At 61.9% G+C, this 15,000-nt stretch overlaps 3 non-coding genes across 3 annotated transcripts in view; all 3 read left to right on the top strand.

Moving 5' to 3' along the window:
* Positions 1-9,485: 9,485 nt before the first annotated feature.
* LOC142794459 (small subunit ribosomal RNA) lies at positions 9,486-11,300 on the top strand. The gene has a single exon (XR_012892358.1). It is a non-coding gene; the product is annotated as a small subunit ribosomal RNA (ribosomal RNA).
* A 1,719-nt stretch (positions 11,301-13,019) lies between these two features.
* Positions 13,020-13,172, top strand: LOC142794466 (5.8S ribosomal RNA). The gene has a single exon (XR_012892365.1). It is a non-coding gene; the product is annotated as a 5.8S ribosomal RNA (ribosomal RNA).
* A 1,154-nt stretch (positions 13,173-14,326) lies between these two features.
* Positions 14,327-15,000, top strand: part of LOC142794464 (large subunit ribosomal RNA) — a 3,958-nt gene continuing 3,284 nt past the window's right edge. The window contains exon 1 of the ribosomal RNA XR_012892363.1: positions 14,327-15,000. This exon is cut by the window's right edge and continues 3,284 nt beyond it. This is a non-coding gene — a ribosomal RNA (large subunit ribosomal RNA).

The following is a 15,000-nucleotide window of genomic DNA, read 5'->3' as shown; positions in this document are numbered from 1 at the left end:
GTTTTCGCGCCGCCCCGGCTGACGCGGTTTCGTGCCGCCCCGGCAGACGCGGTTTTCGCGCCGCCCCGGCTGACGCGGTTTCGTGCCGCCCCGGCAGACGCAGTTCGGACTTAGCACTTTTCGGCTGTGCCTGGCTGGCGGCCCACTCACTCGATCGCCATGTCTGTTTGCCACAGTTTTCCCGGTGGTGCCGCACCCGGGCTCGCCCCGGCTGACGCAGTTTTCGCGCCGCCCCGGCTGACGCGGTTTCGTGCCGCCCCGGCAGACGCGGTTTTCGCGCCGCCCCGGCTGACGCGGTTTCGTGCCGCCCCGGCAGACGCAGTTCGGACTTAGCACTTTTCGGCTGTGCCTGGCTGGCGGCCCACTCACTCAATCGCCATGTCTGTTTGCCACAGTTTTCCCGGTGGTGCCGCACCCGGGCTCGCCCCGGCTGACGCAGTTTTCGCGCCGCCCCGGCTGACGCGGTTTCGTGCCGCCCCGGCAGACGCGGTTTTCGCGCCGCCCCGGCTGACGCGGTTTCGTGCCGCCCCGGCAGACGCAGTTCGGACTTAGCACTTTTCGGCTGTGCCTGGCTGGCGGCCCACTCACTCGATCGCCATGTCTGTTTGCCACAGTTTTCCCGGTGGTGCCGCACCCGGGCTCGCCCCGGCAGACGCGTTTTTTTTTTTCTTTCGCCCCGGCTGACGCAGTTTTCGCGCCGCCCCGGCTGACGCGGTTTCGTGCCGCCCCGGCAGACGCGGTTTTTTGCGCCGCCCCGGCTGACGCGGTTTTTGCCGCCCCGGCTGACGCAGTTCGGACTTAGCACTTTTCGGCTGTGCCTGGCTGGCGGCCCACTCACTCGATCGCCATGTCTGTTTGCCACAGTTTTCCCGGTGGTGCCGCACCCGGGCTCGCCCCGGCTGACGCAGTTTTCGCGCCGCCCCGGCTGACGCGGTTTCGTGCCGCCCCGGCAGACGCGGTTTTCGCGCCGCCCCGGCTGACGCGGTTTCGTGCCGCCCCGGCAGACGCAGTTCGGACTTAGCACTTTTCGGCTGTGCCTGGCTGGCGGCCCACTCACTCGATCGCCATGTCTGTTTGCCACAGTTTTCCCGGTGGTGCCGCACCCGGGCTCGCCCCGGCTGACGCAGTTTTCGCGCCGCCCCGGCTGACGCGGTTTCGTGCCGCCCCGGCAGACGCGGTTTTCGCGCCGCCCCGGCTGACGCGGTTTCGTGCCGCCCCGGCAGACGCAGTTCGGACTTAGCACTTTTCGGCTGTGCCTGGCTGGCGGCCCACTCACTCGATCGCCATGTCTGTTTGCCACAGTTTTCCCGGTGGTGCCGCACCCGGGCTCGCCCCGGCAGACGCGTTTTTTTTTTTCTTTCGCCCCGGCTGACGCAGTTTTCGCGCCGCCCCGGCTGACGCGGTTTCGTGCCGCCCCGGCAGACGCGGTTTTTTTGCACCGCCCCGGCTGACGCGGTTTTTGCCGCCCCGGCTGACGCAGTTCGGACTTGGCACTTTTTGGCTGAGCCTGGCTGGTGGCCCACTCACTCGATCGCCATGTCTGTTAGCCACAGTTTTCCCGGTGGTGCCGCACCCGGGCTCGCCCCGGCTGACGCAGTTTTCGCGCCGCCCCGGCAGACGCGGTTTTCGCGCCGCCCCGGCTGACGCGGTTTTTGCCGCCCCGGCTGACGCAGTTCGGACTTGGCACTTTTTGGGCTGAGCCTGGCTGGCGGCCCACTCACTCGATCGCCATGTCTGTTTGCCACAGTCTTCCCGGTGGTGCCGCACCCGGGCTCGCCCCGGCAGACGCGTTTTTTTTTTCTTTCGCCCCGGCAGACGTGGTTCCCCCCCCCCCCCCCCTTTTCGCTCGCCCCGGCTGACGAGGTTTTCGCGCCGCCCCGGCTGACGCAGTTTTCGCGCCGCCCCGGCTGACGCGGTTTCGTGCCGCCCCGGCTGACGCGGTTTTCGCGCCGCCCCGGCTGACGCGGTTTTTGCGTCGCCCCGGCTGACACGGTTCGGACTTTGCACTTTTCGGCTGTGCCTGGCTGGCGGCCCACTCACTCGATCGCCATGTCTGTTTGCCACAGTTTTCCCGGTGGTGCCGCACCCGGGCTCGCCCCGGCTGACGCAGTTTTCGCGCCGCCCCGGCTGACGCGGTTTCGTGCCGCCCCGGCAGACGCGGTTTTCGCGCCGCCCCGGCTGACGCGGTTTCGTGCCGCCCCGGCAGACGCAGTTCGGACTTAGCACTTTTCGGCTGTGCCTGGCTGGCGGCCCACTCACTCGATCGCCATGTCTGTTTGCCACAGTTTTCCCGGTGGTGCCGCACCCGGGCTCGCCCCGGCTGACGCAGTTTTCGCGCCGCCCCGGCTGACGCGGTTTCGTGCCGCCCCGGCAGACGCGGTTTTCGCGCCGCCCCGGCTGACGCGGTTTCGTGCCGCCCCGGCAGACGCAGTTCGGACTTAGCACTTTTCGGCTGTGCCTGGCTGGCGGCCCACTCACTCGATCGCCATGTCTGTTTGCCACAGTTTTCCCGGTGGTGCCGCACCCGGGCTCGCCCCGGCAGACGCGTTTTTTTTTTTTCTTTCGCCCCGGCTGACGCAGTTTTCGCGCCGCCCCGGCTGACGCGGTTTCGTGCCGCCCCGGCAGACGCGGTTTTTTGCGCCGCCCCGGCTGACGCGGTTTTTGCCGCCCCGGCTGACGCAGTTCGGACTTAGCACTTTTCGGCTGTGCCTGGCTGGCGGCCCACTCACTCGATCGCCATGTCTGTTTGCCACAGTTTTCCCGGTGGTGCCGCACCCGGGCTCGCCCCGGCTGACGCAGTTTTCGCGCCGCCCCGGCTGACGCGGTTTCGTGCCGCCCCGGCAGACGCGGTTTTCGCGCCGCCCCGGCTGACGCGGTTTCGTGCCGCCCCGGCAGACGCAGTTCGGACTTAGCACTTTTCGGCTGTGCCTGGCTGGCGGCCCACTCACTCGATCGCCATGTCTGTTTGCCACAGTTTTCCCGGTGGTGCCGCACCCGGGCTCGCCCCGGCTGACGCAGTTTTCGCGCCGCCCCGGCTGACGCGGTTTCGTGCCGCCCCGGCAGACGCGGTTTTTTTGCGCCGCCCCGGCTGACGCGGTTTTTGCCGCCCCGGCTGACGCAGTTCGGACTTGGCACTTTTTGGCTGAGCCTGGCTGGTGGCCCACTCACTCGATCGCCATGTCTGTTAGCCACAGTTTTCCCGGTGGTGCCGCACCCGGGCTCGCCCCGGCTGACGCAGTTTTCGCGCCGCCCCGGCAGACGCGGTTTTCGCGCCGCCCCGGCTGACGCGGTTTTTGCCGCCCCGGCTGACGCAGTTCGGACTTGGCACTTTTTGGGCTGAGCCTGGCTGGCGGCCCACTCACTCGATCGCCATGTCTGTTTGCCACAGTCTTCCCGGTGGTGCCGCACCCGGGCTCGCCCCGGCAGACGCGTTTTTTTTTTCTTTCGCCCCGGCAGACGTGGTTCCCCCCCCCCCCCTTTTCGCTCGCCCCGGCTGACGAGGTTTTCGCGCCGCCCCGGCTGACGCAGTTTTCGCGCCGCCCCGGCTGACGCGGTTTCGTGCCGCCCCGGCTGACGCGGTTTTCGCGCCGCCCCGGCTGACGCGGTTTTTGCGTCGCCCCGGCTGACACGGTTCGGACTTTGCACTTTTCGGCTGTGCCTGGCTGGCGGCCCACTCACTCGATCGCCATGTCTGTTTGCCACAGTTTTCCCGGTGGTGCCGCACCCGGGCTTGCCCCGGCAGACGCGTTTTTTTTTTTTCTTTTCGCCCCGGCTGACGCAGTTTTCGCCCCGCCCCGGCTGACGCGGTTTCGTGCCGCCCCGGCAGACGCGGTTTTTTGCGCCGCCCCGGCTGACGCGGTTTTTGCCGCCCCGGCTGACGCAGTTCGGACTTTGCACTTTTTGGCTGAGCCTGGCTGGCGGCCCACTCACTCGATCGCCATGTCTGTTTGCCACAGTTTTCCCGGTGGTGCCGCACCCGGGCTCGCCCCGGCAGACGCGTTTTTTTTTTTCCTTCGCCCCGGCAGACGTGGTTCCCCCCCCCCCCTCCGTCTTTCTTTTTGTTTTTTTTTTCGCCGCGGCTGAAGTGGATTTTTCGGTGCCTCGACGCCCCGGTAGTCGCGGTTTTTCCGTTTCCGCACGGCCCCGGCTGACGCTGCTCGGTCACAGTCGCCTTTTGTGAGGATTGCAGACTTCTTGAGCGCGGGTGTTTTTTTTTTGTTGTTGTTGTTGTTTTATTACGCATTCGCTCCAGCAGACGCTGTTTAGACTTTTTGTTTCCTCTTTTATCCTGCGACGAGGTGACGAGGTTTATTCGGTGCCCCGCCGCCCCGGCTGAAGTGATTTTTCCTGTCCCGTGCCGCCCCGGCTGACGCGGTTGGGACTTCGCGTTTGTTCGGCCGCCACGGGTTTTGGCGCACTCGATCGGTTGCTTGTTGTTGCCACTTGTTGCGAACCCAGGTTTCTTGAGCGAGCGCGGGCGTTTTTTCTTCCTTTCTTTCTTTGTTCTATGTGTTAGCGAATCGGCCTTTAATATCACACGAGGACTCACAACCAACAATTTTCAGTTTGAAGTGTAAAAAATCTGCAGGTGTTGACGTAACTGACTTGCCCCGTACCCTTGAGTACATCCATGAAGTTCTCGTAGTACTACTAAATCGCATTATTCCAAGTGGAGAAATTCCCATAAACTTGCAAACCTCTACACGAAAATCGGTGCGCGTGATAAAGTTGAAAATTATCGTCCGATATCAAATGTGCCTTCTATAACACAAATTCTAGGAAAAAAAAAAAAAAAACACTTGTTCGCCGTTCTCTGCGCCGTGACTGGCAGCACTCCGGCGAAGCGAAACGGGGTCGATTCGAGCACGATATCGGCGTCTTTCGACGTGCTCGCCGGCGACCGTCGCACGAGTACGTCGCACGAGCGCGTCTGCCGGGGCGCCGTTTGCGAAGCCGACGCAAAAGTGGGAACCGCCGCTCGGATGATCGCCGCTTTCGGCAGAGTGAGTGTTGGCACTCCGGGGAAGCGAAACAGCGTGAATGCGCCCACGAAATCGGCGTATTTTGAAGTGCCCGCCGGCGACCGTCGCACGAGTACGGTAAACCGCGTCAGCCGGGGCGTAGTTCGGGACGCCGACGAAAAAGTGGGAAGCGCAACTCGGATCTTCGCCGTTTTTGCAGGAGTGAGTGGCGGCCCTCCTGCGAGACCAAGAAGCATCGATTCGTGCACGAATTCGGCGCCTTTCGACGTGATCGCCGGCGACCGTCGCTCGAGTAGGGCAAACCGCGTCTGCCGGGGCGGGCTTCGGGACGCCGATGCGAAAGTGGGAAACGCTGCTCGGATGTTCGCCGTTTTTGGCCGAGTGAGTGCTGGCACTCGGGCGAAGCCAAACGGGGCCGATTACGGCACGATATCGGCGTCTTTCGACGTGCCCGGCGGCGACCGTCGCACGAGTACGGTAAACCGCGTCAGCCCGGGCGGAGTTCGGGACGCCGATGCGAAAGTGGAGAACGCCGCTCGGATCTTCGCCGTTTTTGGAGGAGTGAGTGGCGGCACTCCGGAGAAGCCAAGGAGCGCCAATTAGCGCACGATATCGGCGTCTTTCGACGCGCTCGCCGGCGACCGTCGAACGAGTAGGGCAAACCGCGTCTGCCGGGGCGGGGTTTACGACGCCGACGCAAAAGTGGGAACCGCCGCTCGGATGTTGGCCGTTTTTGGCAGAGTGAGTGCTGGCACACCGGCGACGCGAAAGAGCGCGAAAGCGCCCACGAAAGTGGCGTATTTGGACGTGCTTGACGGCGACCGCTGCAGGAGTACGAAAAACCACGTCAGCCGGGGCGAGCGACCCACGGCGGTCTGGGTGCTTATCGCTGCTATTATAGGGGCACCCCGGCAGACGCAGAAAAAAAAAATTTTTTTTCGACCTTCTTTTTTGCTGGTCGAGCTCGGGTAACCCAGGTCGCAATGGGAGCCGCGCACGAAAGCGGCGTCGCGAGACGCGTTCGCGGTCGCTAGTCGCACGAGCTCGGCAACCGCGTCAGCCGGCGCGGAGTTCGGGATGCCGACGGCTAAGTGGGTACCGCTGCTCGGATGTTCGCCGTTTTTGGCCGAGTGAGTGCTGGCACTCCGGCGAAGCGAAACGGGGCCGATTCGGGCACGATATCGGCGTATTTCGACGTGCTCGCCGGCGACCGTCGCACGAGTACGGCAAAGCGCGTCTGCCGGGGCGAGGTTTGCGATGCCGACGAAAAAGTGGGAAGCGCCGCTCGGATCTTCGCCGTTTTTGCAGGAGTGAGTGGCGGCCCTCCTGCGAGACCAAGAAGCATCGACTCGCGCACGATATCGGTGTCTTTCGACGTGCCCGCCGGCCACCGCCGCACGAGTACGGCAAACCGCGTATGCCGGGGCGGGGTTGGCGACGCCGACGCAAAAGTGGGAACCGCCACTAGGATGTTCGCCGTTTTTGGCAGAGTGAGTGCTGGCACACCGGCGACGCGAAAGAGCGCGAAAGCGCCCACGAAAGTGGCGTATTTGGACGTGCTTGACGGCGACCGCTGCAGGAGTACGAAAAACCACGTCAGCCGGGGCGAGCGACCCACGGCGGTCTGGGTGCTTATCGCTGCTATTATAGGGGCACCCCGGCAGACGCAGAAAAAAAAAATTTTTTTTCGACCTTCTTTTTTGCTGGTCGAGCTCGGGTAACCCAGGTCGCAATGGGAGCCGCGCACGAAAGCGGCGTCGCGAGACGCGTTCGCGGTCGCTAGTCGCACGAGCTCGGCAACCGCGTCAGCCGGCGCGGAGTTCGGGATGCCGACGGCTAAGTGGGTACCGCTGCTCGGATGTTCGCCGTTTTTGGCCGAGTGAGTGCTGGCACTCCGGCGAAGCGAAACGGGGCCGATTCGGGCACGATATCGGCGTATTTCGACGTGCTCGCCGGCGACCGTCGCACGAGTACGGCAAAGCGCGTCTGCCGGGGCGAGGTTTGCGATGCCGACGAAAAAGTGGGAAGCGCCGCTCGGATCTTCGCCGTTTTTGCAGGAGTGAGTGGCGGCCCTCCTGCGAGACCAAGAAGCATCGACTCGCGCACGATATCGGTGTCTTTCGACGTGCCCGCCGGCCACCGCCGCACGAGTACGGCAAACCGCGTATGCCGGGGCGGGGTTGGCGACGCCGACGCAAAAGTGGGAACCGCCACTAGGATGTTCGCCGTTTTTGGCAGAGTGAGTGCTGGCACTCCGGCGAAGCGAAAGAGCGCGAATGCGCCCACGAAAGTGGCGTGTTTGGACGTGCTTGACGACGACCACCGCAGGAAAACGAAAAACCACGTCAGCCGGGGCGAGCGACCCATGGCGGTCTGGGTGCTTATCGCTGCTATTATAGGGGCACCCCGGCAGACGCAAAAAAAAAAAAATTTTTTTTCGACATTCTTTCTTGCTCGTCGACCTCGGGTGACCCAGGTCGCAGTGGGAGCCGCGCACGAAAGCGGCGTCGCGAGACGGCTTCGCGGTCGCTAGTCGCACGAGCTCGGCAACCGCGTCTGCCGGGGCGGAGTTCGGGACGCCGACGGCTAAGTGGGAACCGCCGCTCGGATGTTCGCCGTTTGTGGCCGAGTGAGTGCTGGCACTCCGGCGAAGCCAAACGGGGCCGATTCCGGCACGATATCGGCGTCTTTCTACGTGCTCGCCGGCGACCGTCGCACGAGTACGGCAAAGTGCGTCTGCCGGGGCGGGGTTTGCGACGCGTACGCAATAGTGAGAACCGTCGCTCGGATGTTCGTCGTCTTTCGCCGAGCCAGTGCTGGCACTCCGGCGAAGCCGAACGGAGCCGATTCGGGCACGATATCGGCGTCTTTCCACGTGCTCGCCGGCGACCGTCGCACGAGTACGGTAAACCGCGTCAGCCGGGGCGGAGTTCGGGACGCCGATGCGAAAGTGGGAAGCGCCGCTCGGATCTTCGCCGTTTTTGGAGGAGTCAGTGGCGGCACTCCGGTGAAGCCAAGGTGCGCCAATTCGCGCACGATATCGGCGTCTTTCGACGTGCCCGCCGGCCACCGTCGCACGAGTACGGCAAACCTCGTCTGCCGGGGCGGGGTTTGCGACGCCGACGCAAAAGTGGGAACCGCCGCTCGGATGTTCGCCGTTTTTGGCAGAGTGAGTGCTGGCACTCCGGCGAAGCGAAAGAGCGTGAATGCGCCCACGAAAGTAGCGTATTTGGACGTGCTTGACGGCGACCGCCGCAGGAGTACGAAAAACCACGTCAGCCGGGGCGAGCGACCCACGGCGGTCTGGGTGCTTATCGCTGCTATTATAGGGGCACCCCGGCAGACGCAGAAAGAAAAAAAAAAAAAAATGGGGACATGGCGTGCGTCACCGTGCGGCTTCGCAGCGTTGCCGAAGTCGCCGAGCCCTTCGACTGAGCCGAACGGCGGACAGGGAACGTTGGTCGGCCGTTCTAACCTGTCGGTGCCACGCCGAGACGTCGTTAAGGAAAACCGCGTCGTGGGCCTCTACGACGCCGTCGAGTCGTTGTACGTTTGGTGTCCAGCGTGTCGGCGGCGAGTAGCGGACACGTCGTTCACGACTTCGGTCTTTCGCAGTCGACGCGAACTTGCGGAGAGTCGTGGTGCCTCACGTTTTCGGCAGAAACCGCGGCGGAATTTTCCCGTGCGTGCGCGCACGACCTCGGTGCTGTGCCGTCAGCGTAGTGTTGCACAAACTCGTGGCCTACCCAAGGTGCGGTACGTTTGCGGCCGTATCCTCGGTGGGAATTTCGTGAGTAGGGTCGCAAATTCTACGACCTCGGCGGGTTTGAGAGCGACGTAGACTTGTGGCACGCTCAACGTGCCACACGTTTCGGGGCACACCCGCGGTGAAATTTTCTCGAGTACGCTCGTATTAGTGCCCAAGGAGGTCTGGGTACTTATCGCTGCTATTATGTGGGGGTTCTCGTGAGCGGCGTACGCGAAAGCGACCGGGTGTCTGATATGCGGCGGGCTTCGGCCTCGTCAAGCGTGTCCTCGGGTCTGCTCCAGGGGAATCCACGGCAGTCGTCTGCAGCCTCATCCGCTTGATGCGTTAGGGGCTGGTTGTCGGACGGTGCCGTTTTACCACGATATCGAGGTGTGTTCCGTGTCGTCCTCGGGCGATTCAGATGCGAAAGCGCCGAAGACGCGGGCGTGACCCGTCGTCTGGCGGCTTTGCAGTCTCGGCTCCGTTGCTAGTTCCGGCCGGTCCACCGACAGTGCAGCGGGCTTGGGCAACCCGCACGGCGCGACCGAGTCGATGCAACGAAAAAGAGCGAGCATGAACGTGCTTCTTGCCGCACGGCTCCCACTCGTCTTTCGGGAAGGTTGTGCCGTAGCGAGCTCGAACGCCGTCATCTCGGAGTGCAAAATAAGCGTGTTGGGGCGCCTGAAGGTGGCCTCCGCCGCACACAGACTGCGTCCGGCCCGCCGAAGGCGAGGACGGACGCGCAGTCGAACGATTACCTGGTTGATCCTGCCAGTAATCATATGCTTGTCTCAAAGATTAAGCCATGCATGTCTAAGTACATGCCGAAATAAGGCGAAACCGCGAATGGCTCATTAAATCAGTTATGGTTCCTTAGATCGTTTCTTCCTACTTGGATAACTGTGGCAATTCTAGAGCTAATACATGCAGTGAGCCTGGAGCCCTTTGGGTAACGGGTGCTTTTATTAGACCAAGATCGATCGGGTTTCGGCCCGTATTGTGTGGTGACTCTGGATAACTTTGTGCTGATCGCATGGCCACGAGCCGGCGACGTTTCTTTCAAGTGTCTGCCTTATCAACTTTCGATGGTAGGTTACTTGCTTACCATGGTTGTTACGGGTAACGGAGAATCAGGGTTCGATTCCGGAGAGGGAGCCTGAGAAACGGCTACCACATCCAAGGAAGGCAGCAGGCGCGCAAATTACCCACTCCCGGCACGGGGAGGTAGTGACGAAAAATAACAATACGGGACTCTTTTGAGGCCCCGTAATTGAAATGAGTACACTCTAAATCCTTTAACGAGGATCAATTGGAGGGCAAGTCTGGTGCCAGCAGCCGCGGTAATTCCAGCTCCAATAGCGTATACTAAAGCTGCTGCGGTTAAAAAGCTCGTAGTTGGATCTCAGTTCCAGACGAGTAGTGCATCTACCCGATGCGACGGCTCGGACTGAACATCATGCCGGTTCTTTCTTGGTGCACTTCATTGTGTGCCTCGAGATGGCCGGTGCTTTTACTTTGAAAAAATTAGAGTGCTCAACGCAGGCGAGTCGCCTGAATAAACTTGCATGGAATAATAGAACAAGACCTCGTTTCTGTTCTGTTGGTTTTTGGAATACGAGGTAATGATTAAGAGGGACGGACGGGGGCATTCGTATTGCGGCGCTAGAGGTGAAATTCTTGGACCGTCGCAAGACGAACTACTGCGAAAGCATTTGCCAAGAATGTTTTCATTGATCAAGAACGAAAGTCAGAGGTTCGAAGGCGATCAGATACCGCCCTAGTTCTGACCATAAACGATGCCAACCAGCGATCCGCCTGAGTTACTCAAATGACTCGGCGGGCAGCTTCCGGGAAACCAAAGTATTTGGGTTCCGGGGGAAGTATGGTTGCAAAGCTGAAACTTAAAGGAATTGACGGAAGGGCACCACCAGGAGTGGAGCCTGCGGCTTAATTTGACTCAACACGGGAAAACTTACCCGGCCCGGACACTGGGAGGATTGACAGATTGAGAGCTCTTTCTTGATTCGGTGGATGGTGGTGCATGGCCGTTCTTAGTTGGTGGAGCGATTTGTCTGGTTAATTCCGATAACGAACGAGACTCTAGCCTATTAAATAGGTGCGGGGTTCCCAGCACCTTACAACCTTCTTAGAGGGACAAGCGGCTCCTAGCCGCACGAAACAGAGCAATAACAGGTCTGTGATGCCCTTAGATGTCCGGGGCCGCACGCGCGCTACACTGAAGGAAGCAGCGTGTCTTTATCCCTGTCTGAAAAGACTGGGTAACCCGTGGAACTTCTTTCGTGATTGGGATAGGGGCTTGCAATTGTTCCCCTTGAACGAGGAATTCCCAGTAAGCGCGAGTCATAAGCTCGCGTTGATTACGTCCCTGCCCTTTGTACACACCGCCCGTCGCTACTACCGATTGAATGATTTAGTGAGGTCTTCGGACCGATGTCCGGCGCGGCCTTTCGGTTGCGCCGGTCTGTTGGAAAGATGACCAAACTTGATCATTTAGAGGAAGTAAAAGTCGTAACAAGGTTTCCGTAGGTGAACCTGCGGAAGGATCATTAACGGATTGTGAAGGGTGAGCGCCTCAGCTGCGTCTGCGCCCGACACTTTCTGCCGCTGACCCCGTTTGGACGCGGGGTCGGCTTTTCCCCACGGGGCTGCCTGAATGTGGAGCGGCACCCCGTGACAAATTGTTGCGCCCAGCGGACGCCAACACCGCGACCTTGGACGGTCGGCCAGGTGGCGGACGCGGGTACAAACGGCGCAACGCACTCATAGGTCGGCTTTCGACCCGCCACTGCACCGTGGCTCGAAGCGCTCGAAATGCGCGACCCGACCGCTGCGGGACCGCCTAGTACTGTAAACAGGAGCGGCGGAGCGCGAACGGCGAGTCGTGGTTACGTCGGTAGAAGGCGAGGCTGCGCGTTCCCGAAACGCCAGCCGAGTGCCCTCCCGACCGTTCGAGCGTGCAAGAACGAGACCCGACAATCGCGCGGCGACTGCCAAGTACGAGAGGAACGGCACAAGCGTCGGCGGTCGGTCAAGGAACTGGCGATGTGACGGGTCCGCTGTGCACCAGTGCATACCGTCCCGCCGTCCGCGGCAAGCGCCTCCGCGTCCTCGGGTGACGGAGGCTGCCGGTCGGTTCTTGCAGGCGAGGGATCTCGCTGGCACCGGTTCGCGTTGACGCGCGGCCGGTCATGGCACGGCGATGCGACGGCCGAGGTGCGCAGTACTCGATGGAGGAACCGCACGCTCCGATGACCGTCCCGCCCTCCGCGGCGTATGCGTACCGACCGTAATGGTTGCAGCAGCGCCGGCCGGCTTTTGAATTCGCCACACGAAACACGGTGCGAGATCGCGGTTAGGGGAGCGTCGACGTTGCCAGGCGTTTTGCTTGCTGCCGAGGGAAAGGCGGCACGGCCACGTCGCGCTCGTCGCGATTAGCGGGTCTGCGCGCTTTGGGAAGGTGCCGCAACGACTTGCCGAAAGAGGAAGCACGGAAGAACGAGGGACTTGGACGTCCCGACAATTGAACGCACTTGCGGCCAGGCCCTTGCTGGCTTCGTTCTTCCGCCTCGAGTAGGCTCGTACGCGGCTCCGGCGCCGAAAGTGGTCCTTGGCACCGACTTCGGTGGACGTGGGAAGTGCCGCGCAAGTACGGCGCGCCTGGCTCCACCTGTTGGCTAAAGTAGGCAGCCGGATCGGCATTTTGGTGTGCGGTGGCAAACCGTGGATGCGAAAAAAGCTTGTGCGATTTCGTGGAACAAAAAGCGGGGGTCCCCCTTTTTATGCGGAGGAGACCGACCCGCCTGCCGTGGTGAACCGCGACGCCACGGTAAAAACGGGAGAGGCTTGTCGATGGGACCGTGCATCCCGCGCTCCACGGAGGCCGGGAGGCGGCCGCCCGAGGAAATGTGTAGCCGTCGAGGCCCGCATCTGCGTGCACTCTTATCCAAATGGGTGTACCGCAGGCATTTTCTGGTTAGGCGGGCCAATGAGAGCGAGCACACAACGATACCTACGGGTCCGGCTTGGAGAACCGGCTTCGACGCCTCCCGAGTATTTATAGAGGGGTGGACCACGAAAGCACTCGCAAGTAGCGAAAGCGAAACGCCGTCCGAAACACACCGTTTGCTCGATTTGCGGCAGCCGAAAAAGGCGCGGCAGAGTTTTGGAGTCCAAGCGTGCGCTGAAAAGCGCCCTTCTTGGCCACTGTTTGGCCGAGTGCCAGAAACGTTTGGTTTTGACTGTACGGAATTGAACAAACACTTTTTCACGACTCTAAGCGGTGGATCACTCGGTTCTCGGGTCGATGAAGAACGCAGCCAGCTGCGAGACTTGGTGTGAATTGCAGGACACACTGAGCACTGATTCTTTGAACGCACATTGCGGCCTTGGGTCTTCCCTTGGCTTCGTCTGTCTGAGGGTCGGATCACATATCAAGAGAGCCTTCGGCGCACAAGGGAACGTGAGCCGTCGACTCGTTTTGACCGCGTCGGCAACACGGACAGCACGCTGAACACCTCACAGCGAGCGCCAACAGCGGCCACTCAAGGGCGAGACGGTGGCGACCGTCGTGCCAGAGCCCAACCGAAACGGGGGCGACCGACTGCATTGAGGATGTGGCACCTCGTTGAGACCGCCGCAGGACTTCGAGTCGGAAGGAAGCCTGCAGGGAAAGTGCGGTCGAGGTTGCGTACTCCTCTCTGCGACCGGGCGCGCAAGAGCTGCGAGAGCCACGGACGCGCAACTTTAACGCACGGTAAACACGAGGAGCGAAAGCCGGCCAGCAAAGCTTCTCCAGCCGTGCGCAAAGTGCGCGAGATCGCAGCCTTGCGTTGCGCTTGTTGCCCTCGAAGTAAGCAGGGTGTCCCGTAGACCGGGCGCTCGAACACGCTGCGGGGCCGTGCCTCCTCCAGGCTTTGCCGCGCGAACAGGGAACGTTCGCGCGCAAAGCGCAGGGAGGTGAGGAGGCTGCGCCCGACGTTTGCGGTTCGCTGCGTACGCGGTTGATGCGGAGAGCACGGCGCGACGACTTGCCGCGAAGCGGAAAAAGTCTCCCGCACGAGTTGGCGAAACGTTGGCGAAGCTTAAGGCGTTCTCGTCGTAGTCCGCCGTCGGTCTAAGTGCTTCGCAGTTCCCGTCCCGTTCAAAAAACTGGGCCACTCCAGTTGGGGCGGGGGCGACGCTACACGAGACGATGCCTCTCGCCAGGCTGCGTGGCTGCCCTTGCGGCGGCGGCGACTGGCCTCGGCGGTGTTTGGGCTTTCGACACGGTCGTTTATCACGCAACTGCTCGGACGACGCACGCGCGCAGCGGAATGCCGCTTGCCAGCCTTGTGAAGATGTGACCCTGTACAGGGTTGCGGGCGCACTTGGTAGGGCGTCGTACTCGGTTCGCGATGGGTTTACGAACGTGTCCCGTCACTTCCACGTCACACCGGTTGTGCGCCGCACGCGTGCAGCGGGGAAGCCGATTGCCAGCCTTGTGAAGAAGTGGCCCTGTACAGGGTTGCGGGCGCACTTGGTAGGGCGAGCGCACGCGGTCGTGCAGGAAGTTGATGGAAGCGAATGTATCCGCTGTCGACCTCAGATCAGGCGAGACAACCCGCTGAATTTAAGCATATCACTAAGCGGAGGAAAAGAAACCAACAGGGATTCCCCGAGTAGCTGCGAGCGAAACGGGACCGAGCCCAGCACCGAATCCCCCGTCCTTGCAGGCGGTCGGGAAATGTGGTGTATGGGAGGCGACGTTCTCGGGTGTTTGCGACGGTGCAAGTCCCCCTGACAGGGGCTTGTCCCAGAGTGGGTGCCAGGCCCGTCTCCGCCGTTGCGCGCCCGGGATGGAGCCTCCCGTGAGTCGGGTTGCTTGAGAGTGCAGCCCTAAGTGGGTGGTAAACTCCATCTAAGGCTAAATACGACCGAGAGACCGATAGTTCACAAGTACCGTGAGGAAAAGTTGAAAAGAACTTTGAAGAGAGAGTTCAAGAGTACGTGAAACCGCTTAGAGTAAAACGGGTGGGCCCTCGAAGCTCGAAAGCGGTGGGATTCAGTCTCCGGACGATCGCGGAGCCGGCGGCGTCAGGTAAACGGTCCCCTTCGGGGGACTGTTCCGGCTGCTGGCACGCAGACGCGGTCTCCGGGGTGCGCACTTCCCACCGCCGGTAGGACGCCGCGACGGACGCGGGTCAAAGGGAACAAGCACGACTTTGAGTCCGGCAGTGGAGGTGACCTGCCCGTCTCTTCGGAGACGGCACG

This window comes from Rhipicephalus microplus, unplaced genomic scaffold, assembly GCF_043290135.1.
Source record: "Rhipicephalus microplus isolate Deutch F79 unplaced genomic scaffold, USDA_Rmic scaffold_429, whole genome shotgun sequence".
Classification (NCBI taxonomy): domain Eukaryota; kingdom Metazoa; phylum Arthropoda; class Arachnida; order Ixodida; family Ixodidae; genus Rhipicephalus; species Rhipicephalus microplus.
This window is presented reverse-complemented; position numbering and strand designations above follow the sequence as displayed.